General features: G+C 34.8%; 2 long non-coding RNA genes across 2 annotated transcripts; both read right to left on the bottom strand.

The window, feature by feature from the left end:
* Positions 1-7303: 7303 nt before the first annotated feature.
* Positions 7304-8512, bottom strand: LOC118751444. Its single transcript, XR_004994521.1, has 2 exons — positions 8227-8512; positions 7304-7543 (listed from the first exon to the last, which is right to left on the bottom strand). It is a non-coding gene; the product is annotated as an uncharacterized LOC118751444 (long non-coding RNA).
* Positions 8513-8640: 128 nt separating this feature from the next.
* LOC118751445 lies at positions 8641-9035 on the bottom strand. The gene is made up of 3 exons (XR_004994522.1): positions 8963-9035; positions 8766-8838; positions 8641-8655 (listed from the first exon to the last, which is right to left on the bottom strand). It is a non-coding gene; the product is annotated as an uncharacterized LOC118751445 (long non-coding RNA).
* Positions 9036-9771: the final 736 nt, after the last annotated feature.

The raw sequence follows: 9771 nt of genomic DNA, 5'->3' as shown, positions 1-9771 counted from the left end.
GAAAGCGAGCTACAACAGTAAAATTTAGGAGATAAACACTTGCCCCAACTCGACACAGACGTGGAAATTCATAAGAAATGTCAAAGGCAATAAGCGCGCGTCTCACAATTGGGCAGCTGAAGATGACCGAAACTACTTAGAACTGATAAGGAATCAAGCTCAACAAGCCAGCAACCCTTGTAATGTCATCACTCCAACCACCGCTGCATCAGTAAATGCCAACAACAGCGTTGACTTTTCATACAGCAGATTCGAAAATTTATTAGCAAGAAAAAAATCTACTGCTGGGGGTTTCGACAGAATTACGTTTAATACATTAAAGCAATTGTCCACTGAGTCCAAACAGTCGTTATTAGACGCCCTAAAAGAACATTTCTACAGCAACAGGGTCCTAGACGCATGGAGACAAATAAAGGTAATTCCAATACCGAAAGCAAACAAAAACACTGAGGACATAAATAACTTTAGACCCATTTCACTCATATCTGTCGTAGTAAAGAGCATTAATATGATGGTGAAAGAATCGCTGAACGAGTTCCTGGAGACAAGCAATAGACTTCCCAAGAAGAGCTACGTCTATCGAAAAATGAGATCAGCAACAATGTGCATTAACGAAATGCTACACCTTATAGCAGAAAGAAAGAAATGTAGGGAATATGCTATGATTTGTTTCTTAGATATGTCGGACGCCTATAATAGAGTAGATCTTGTTACACTTCATAATATTCTTCTACAATGCAACATTGACCCAACAATTGCAAACTGGATTAACAACTACTTTTCTAAAAGACATCTGACCCTAGGTAATCACACTGTTGAGGTAAACTCTGGCCTACCTCAAGGTAGCTGCCTTTCCCCAACGCTATTCAATATTTATACAGCCCAACTGCACGAAATTAATAACTCTCAGACTCAACTATTTCAGTTTGCCGACGATCTTGCGTTAATATCCACTGGCACAAACAGATTCTCTGCAGCTCAAAATTTACAAAACAAAATAGAAGAATTACAGGCAAAATGCGACAGCTTAAATCTCAAATTTAATCTGAACAAAACAAAATTCATGTATATGTCTGCAAACAATAAACAAACCTTTAGTGTATCCATCAACGGCCTAAACATTGAACAAGTCCATCACTTCAAATGGCTGGGAAGAACAATTAGCGCGAACTCAACCATTAAGGTACACATTAGTGAAATTAAAAAAGCAACAACTTCAGGTAAAAACCTTATTTCTAAATTAACATCTACCAAGTCAGGTATTTCACCTAAAACTTCTATAAATCTTTTTAAAGCGTTTGTACGATCCAAAGCAGAATATGCCAACACCAGTTACGCCAATGCCCCTAAAGGGTATAACAAGCAGCTACAAACCAATGTAAATGAAACGTTGAGGAGATGCCTCGGAGTTCCTCCAAACACTCCAACACTCATGAGATACGCGCTGGCTTGTGAACTTCCACCTCTTCCCAGAGCTGTATGGCTTACGGCCAAGGAACTTGTCAAACAGTGGTTGATCAATCCTGAACTTAGAATACAGATCCAGAACAGACCTCCCATAAATTCCAGCTACAGCATAACGTACGAAAAATTTAAAGCAATTATCAACACCATAGATACAAATGTAGCTTTCAAAAGACACCATAACCTCACCTGCTACGAATCTGAATTGGCCCAGTCCAAAAAGAACGTTACCCCTACACAACTCAGAGCTATCTACAACCAAAAAATTAACACGCTAAAAGAGGAAGGTTTCAAAGTGTATGCCACTGATGCATCGGTGTCAGATAACAAAATTGGCTGTGCAGTCTATGTGGTAACGGCTAACGTCTCATACCTGTTCAATATAGATGGAAACTTCACATCAACTTACGGTGAGCTAGTAGCACTTTCTCAAGCAATCACGATAGCCATTAATAATGATAGTAAAAAAGTAGCAATCTTTACAGACAGTCAGAGTGCAATTAAGGCCCTAAAAAGCCGCACCACACACAATTTCCTAGTAGCTGAAATCCATAACAAACTTTATCACTCCCAAATAGAAAACATTGCAATAGTCTGGACACCTAGCCATGTGGGTATAACCATAAATGAAAAAGCGGATATAGCAGCAAAAACAGCAGTTGACCATGGTAAATCTTTACCCCCAAAACTCACACCTTGTGAAGCACTGAGAAGGATTAGCAAAATGTTGTGGACTGAAGCCAAACAAGAATTTACCAACAAACTTCCAAACTGGGACCCGGACATAGTAGAATTTTGCACGCCCAAAGAAAAACAGCCATGGTTTAAAAACAAAAATGTAGACTTAGAAGCATACGACATAAAACTTTTTAACAGAATAGCTACTGGACACACGTACGGTAGCACTTATTTAACCAAATTTCAGCATTACAGATCAGACAATTGCAGCGCATGCAACATAAAAGAAACTCCTGAACACCTCATATTTGATTGTATCAAATATAACAACTTACGTAATGATAATTCTCTTTTCCGAAACTACCAAAATTTCAAACAGATTCTTCTTTCAAAACTGCCTGCCACATACAAACAACTGGCCGACTTTCTACATAGAAGTGGGCTGGATAAAGCACTATAAAAAAAAAACAAAAACAAACAAGGTATTGAATGAAAAAAAAAAAAAACAACATAAGAATTTTAGAAAAAATAAAAAAATTTAACTTAGAAAGTATTAAAATATACAAAACTATTGTATGTTTTATACAAATGAGATAAAATATACTCAACTGATTAGTTTCACTACTAGTTATATATCAACTTATAACATTCGTTTAAACAAATGTACTCAATCTGTCATTCTATGTTTGTGTTTTCAGTCTTGGTGTATTGTCTTATGTAGTCTTGTGTTGTTCTTAAATGTCATAAAATAAGAATGAGGAAAGCAGCTGTTACGCTAACATCAGCCAGAAAGAAGCAACATCAAGGAGTCGTATAATAAAACACTCTTCAACGCGGAATTTCAACAAAACACGTCGATACAAGATAAATGGAAGCAACATTGTCCAGCAGTTTAGCCGAAAGATTACAACTAACCAAACAATCGTTCGCAGATAGACTGGTGTTATGCTAAAGGAAGCTGTAATCCACAGCGTTTGGGACAAATAGCATTTCGACTTAGAAAAGAAACACTAACGTATTCAAATGGTATAAGACAACGATAACCACTGAATACATCACGTTTTAATAACCGGCTATTTAAGGTGTATAAACCTAGCCATAAATGGAACGTTCGATTTGTTCCTAAAGCCCCAAAAAAAAAAAAAAAAAAAATTTATTTCAGGAACGGGTCCCCGTGGTTGCCAGCCATAGATTTTTGGCTATAAGTTAAGAATCCGAACATTGCAAAAACTAAAAAAAAAAAAATTGGTAACAGCGTTGATAGAGGTTTTTGAGACAAATACAACAGTATACTTTTTTTGGGGCAGAAACAACGAAACAACAACTAAGGCAGTTATTAAAGGTCAAAACTCAAATGTAGCGCTTTTTCAAATCGATATATCTCGAAAACCGTCGCACGGATTCGCTTCACTTTTCATTTGTTTACAATTTGTAGAAAATGGATTTTGATTTGAGTTGGGAAGATGATAGTGATTCGGAATACGAAGAGGCACACCAGCAAATCAATTTCATTTGAACCGAAATTAATTCTACTCTTATTTTCTGACATTATTATTAATATCCAAATTTTGCTTGCTTTGTAAGTAAACACACTCAGCTCACCCACGGAAATAAACAACAAGTAATTAAATATTTTATAACATGCACTAGCAAAGTGACCTTTTCATTTGTTTACAATTTGGTTGTCAAGCACACTACAGCTGTCCGTTTGAAAAATGGTAAGTTCGAACTCATACGGGATCACAACTAATATTTAATACTTCCGAATACTTCCATTTACTGTCTTTGTTGCTACTCCATCATTTAAATATACTTTTTAAAAACTCTCAATTTTTCACAATTATTTTATTTCGATCTTCACAGTATTTATTTGCACTGTTGGAAAATAAAAGTAGAACTTAAGACGCCAATATTCTCGACTTAAGGTGAACTTAAGTTGCACTTAAGTTTTTGTTGAAAAAGTGGTTGATGAAATGCAAAATCTAAGGCTATCTGCTCACTTGTCGTCCAATCATAGTCTCGCCCTGAAATTTGGGCTGAGCACATACATTTCAAAGGAGACCTGCATGAACCAAAAATACAAGATCACGCCTTCTTCTTAGTAGCCCGTTATAATCGCATTTAGGAAAAAGTTGGGCGACTTTAACATTAGCCGTTTGTTTACATTTGTTCGTTGTTTACAATTTGGTGGTGGCTTTTTACTGCAATTTTCTTAATTTCCGCTTGTGACAACGTGTGTACACGTAAGGTAAGGAATAATTTAACGACATGATTTATAGAAGAATTTGCATAATAAAAATGATTATTCATGCGTTCAACAGTTACGCGGGAGACCTGCACACTTGTCGTTACCGGCTAGTTATCGGCAAATCGTAGAAGATGCAGAAACGGATAAGTACGGCACTGTCGTTTGCTAATCGTTGTGCACGCATTGTTTGTTTACATTTTATGGGGAAAAATTTGTGAAAAAGTTAATATTTGCTTTAAAATTGCATAAAAATTAGTGTCTTTGGCATAAAATCTGTCAAAATTATTAAAAAGTGGATAATTGCAATAAAATTCAATAAAGGTGAGCGTTTTAACTATGAAACATGACGAAATTGTAAAAAGTCTCTGTGTGCATGCACAAAATACATTTAAGGAAAAGAAAAGAAGACATATTACTGAAAACTTATGTCTAGAATTGTTGCAGCACAGTCCATATTTTAAAAATTGCAGGTTTTTGTAAATATTTCGCGAAAATATCAACCAGAAATACCTGCTCCAAGTAAATTTTTAGACGCCAAATGAATTGAAATATCACGACTGAGTGTGTGAAAATGTAATCGTCATGTAATCGCGGCATCATGATTGTGACGATGAAGTAACTATGATTGGACGACCAATGTGCAGAAAGCCTAATGCAGCGTTTTTGCTGCATTTAAAATGCAACATTTAGCACTTTCGAACATATGTTTTCGAAGAGCGTTCATGCTATCGCAGTCACAGTATACCAGTAGAAAAGGTTTTTTTGTTGTGGCTGTTAATTTGGTCCCCATAAAGGACTTGAGGGTTGCCAGCAACTGTTTTGCCGCATTCAGGGTGCTGTGCAGCAAAATAATGTGGTGAAAAATTTTAACATCGGATAACTGGCGAGAGAAATATTGTTGTGCGCTTTATAAGTAAATATCACCGTAATAAAATGTTTTATACTTCAATACAACTAATTAGCGCTATTTTTGCAATTCGAAATGATCTTAAACATATTTGTAGTTAAATATGTACTTTATGAGTTAAATGCAAACTATCTTATATGTAAAAATATATTCCGATTTACTTCAAATAAATGATGTAAAATGTTTTATATATGGATCTAGTTTTAATAATAATATCTAGTACTTTCATCTACATTGCTTTTATTGTAAGTTTTCACGATTAGTTGCAGTTCTCTTCAATTGTCTCTGGCCGACTATACATGCTAAAGGTAAATAATTTCACAATTTCTACCCTATTAAACGTTTTTATTTTACTAAAATGTGATCAATTACTTAAGAATATATAATTTCCGATCAAACTATAACACTGAATGCTTGAGAAACAATTATTTAATTCAAATGATCAATAGTGAACGCAATCGGAGCGAATTTCGGAACACTGAGCGAATTATGCATATTATCAGTAAATTATTTCTAACTTTCTACCCTATTAAAAGTTTATATTTTAATAAAATGTGTTCAAACTATAGTACTGAATGCTTGAGAGACAATTATTTAAATCAAATGATCAATAGTGAACGCACTCGGGGCGAATTTTGGAACACGGAGCGAATTATGCATATTAACACTAAATAATTTCTAACTTTCTACCGTATTATACGTCTATGTTTCAATCTAATATGATTAATTACTGAATAATATATAAACTCCGATCAAACTTCACTACTGAATGCTTGACAAACAATATTTGAATCAAAAGATCAATAGTGAACGCACTCGGAGCGAATTTTGGAACACGATATAAAATATTGATGTTAAGACTAAGTAATTTCTCATAATCTTATATTTTAATATAATATAATTCATTAATGAAGAATATATCAACTCCGATCAAACTATAGTATTAATTGTTACAAACTATTTGAATCAAATGATCAACAGATAGCGCGCTCGGAGCGAATTTTGGAACACTTCATAAAATATTTACAGAGGAAGTACATTATTTGGTAGAGATCAAAATGTATTTAACAAAGTGTGATTGAATTTGACATTGCTCTCAGAAGAACCATCCTATAAAGTCAAATTGAAAAAAGATTGTATGAATTTTAATCGTTTGTTTATATTTTTTTACATAATAGTATCTTAAAAGAGAGCCGCATTGAGTTGTCAATAACACCTTGGGCCGTATGCATAAAAACTAAGCAATTACTTTTTCTCAGATTTTCATACCTTTCACTTAAATTTATTTGAAAAGGTCTGAAATTTTAAGAAAAAGCATTTGCTTAGGTTTTATGCATACGGCCCCTTGTTTAATACACCCATGATACAAATATTTAAAGGTAAAACCGCTTGCACAATTCGTCGGCCATCATTTACTTTTTGAAGTTTGTCTATTTTATAAAATTGAAATTTTGAGAGCAACTCAAATGCCAAATAAAGGTAAAACAAATAGATGAAAATATTGAAATTTTCATTTACTTGACACTGATAATGAGAATGTATTTGTGAGATTGGAAATTTGAAAACATTTTTGTAATGTTACCAAACTTTCAACGGTTTTACCTTCAGATTTTTGTATCATGAATACACCTTAGTCGAGATATCACGAACAAGTTTTCCTTTATTAATTTTTACTTAAAATCCTTAAATATGTATTTTGATTTTTTTCTGTAGAATACGTATTAATTTTTTTTTTTTTTCCGATTTAAAAAAAGGGAGGACGGTCGGATCTACGTAACCAGAACGACCTGAATGCGCATTGAAATCGGTTGTATTTTTTGCTAAAAATTATTTGTTATTATTGAGATACAGTTTCGCTACTGTTAAGAGATTTCTCGACATACTCTTTCAAATTACTGTTATTTATTATTTTTCTTATTAGTCATTTATATGTTTAGGACTTACTGTGGGTGCTTTAAGAATTCATTTTGTAAATATGTATGTACATATAAAAAACAAATGCGATATTTTATTTTAAATTATGAATTTTATTCGTGCAATTTTTTATGTTTAATAGTTTTGAGGACATTGAGGTTGGTTGGGTTGATTCTTTTATTGCATGCCTTAAACTTTTTTACTTTAAGTTATAATGTTGAAGATATGCCTTCTTGCTTTGTCAAGCACTTTAGCTAGGTGCGAGAAATTTAGCATATGCGCGTAAGAGCATAGAGTAGGTATACGGCTGTGCTGCCGCGATTCTCCAACATCTTGTCATCTACGAAAAAGCGATCACTGAATCTGAACTGCTATGAGCGTGTGTATTCAAAGCAAGTGCTGCGTTCGTAGCTATTCGACCTTAATAGCATTTTCGTAGATTTCACGAAAAATCGGACTACGATGGATTCTATGATAGCCTTGATTAGTTCGTGCGATTATGACTTATGGATCGATTATGGATGGGAACGGAACCTCAGTTGGGTTGCCGATGGACAGCGCCACTGAAATGAAAATGTTTTTTATTATGAATAGCAATAATTAAGTTTCATAAAGTTCAAGGTGGTACAATTTAAAAAAAAGTTGAAAAAAGAAATAAAGTATCTCAATCAAAAATTCCCGGCAGCCACAAAAACGCACTTAGTTGCCAGCTTTCAGTTGCTAGTTGCCATCGGTAATACCATTTCAGCCACTGGCCAACCAACTGAAGTTCGGTTGTCCTCCGTAATCGACCCATAAAATCGGAATCGAATATGCATGCACGTTCTGCTGAACGATAAACATTTTTTAAATGTGTGCTCTGTCCGCTAACGAATTCCAGCCATGTGTGAAATATCGTATGTGAAGCGTCCGTCTGACTTAACGATTGTCAAAGGCATGCCAGAAGATGTTTCATCATATGTTTTCGGCCATCGTCTTCTTCGACTAAGTTCATCGATACCAAAAACTTTACAACCTATATTTGCCAGCAGCCCTTAGTGTTTTTGCCAATGACATGGTACTATTGCACTGTTAATAACCAAATTAAGCCGCAGTTGCATTCACTCGTGATATAATAGCTAGTGTCGGCAAGCTGTGGGAATGCCCAGGAGATGGCGTTTGTTCAGCTATCGAAATAATTACACCGACGGCGGTGGGCAGCTCTGCTGGAACATATTTACCACAGCGGTGGTTGCGGCATTTTGTTCTGCAGCAATAGCCTGCAATGATGACTATAATGTCGACGAACAAAGATATAAAATTTAAAATGACTAACCTTATGCCCTGCCGATTTGGGAGACCACCCTTGGTCACGACCAGAACGCATTTACCAAGAGGAAAAACCGTAGGGATTGCAGTAGTTCTTGCAATCACCGTTGATGATGCTATGCTTGTAATTAATAGTCTGAAAATACAAAAAAAAGCATTAATGAAATCTTATACACATCAAATAAATAAATTTCAATAATTTGTTTACCATTTCACAAACCGAATTACCAAGAATTAGAAACTCACCGCGATGCGATACAGAAATAAAAACCAACAGGGCTGCATTTTCTTGGTAAACAACACAAGCGCTCAGAGCAAACTGATCCGCAAAATTATTTTGTGAAAAATAACTAATAGTTGAAAAGAGTTTTACACATGATTATCACATTAACTCATAAGTGCAAATTATTGTGATTATTTTTAGTTGCATATAATTGTATTACCTTAGACTTTTTTTAAATGTTTTCTAATATTCATTCTTTTGGGACGCAAAAGCAACCATGCGCTCAATTTCTTGTGGCGAAATTTGGTCCCCATAAGGGACTTTCACCACGAAACAGCTACAAAAACAAAAACCTTTTCTACTGGTATACTGTGATCGCAGTTGGCAAATGTACATTTACGCGAGTTCGAAATCGTATGCTTTTGACTAACAGCCGTGTTCCAGTCGCTTATTCAGATCCGTATGTATTACGATCAATTCTCACGCAGAAGATAATGTACAAAAAACCCCACTGAAAAGCAAAAAATAAATTTTAAACCGAAAATTCAATATAAAAACTTGAGTTGTTTTAACCATAACCGAACATTTATTTGTGTATATATTCATTTGTCGGTGCTGTCAATTAAAATTTCCTCACATAGATAGGAAACAAAACAAACAGAGTTGATCACAAATTGATTCAAATTTCTATCAGCATCACATCGATGTTGAATTTGCGTAACTTTTCATTATCCAAATAATGTAAAACAATAAATGAAATCGCGATCGGCGATCACTGAAACGCAGCTAGCCCCTGTATAGGCGCACGGTGCAGCGAACAAAGGTGGCGCCGTCAGTGGTACCGCTATTTTGGTTTTGCCGATTTTGACAGTTGTGGTAACTTGTAAATAAACCTTTGTTTACAAATCCGCGAAGAAGAAATTTGAATTATAAGTGAAAAATCAGTTTGAATTGTGTTAATTTGCAATTTGTGAGTGATTTTTGAGTTGGAGACTGCGTAAAAACTAATACAATGAAGTGCCGTGTGTT

This window comes from Rhagoletis pomonella, unplaced genomic scaffold (genome assembly GCF_013731165.1).
Source record: "Rhagoletis pomonella isolate Grant_MI unplaced genomic scaffold, Rhpom_1.0 Rhpom_scaffold_00713, whole genome shotgun sequence".
In the NCBI taxonomy this organism is placed as follows: Eukaryota; Metazoa; Arthropoda; class Insecta; order Diptera; family Tephritidae; genus Rhagoletis; species Rhagoletis pomonella.
The sequence above is the reverse complement of the archived record's forward strand: the minus strand, read 5'-3'. Positions and strand labels throughout refer to the sequence as shown.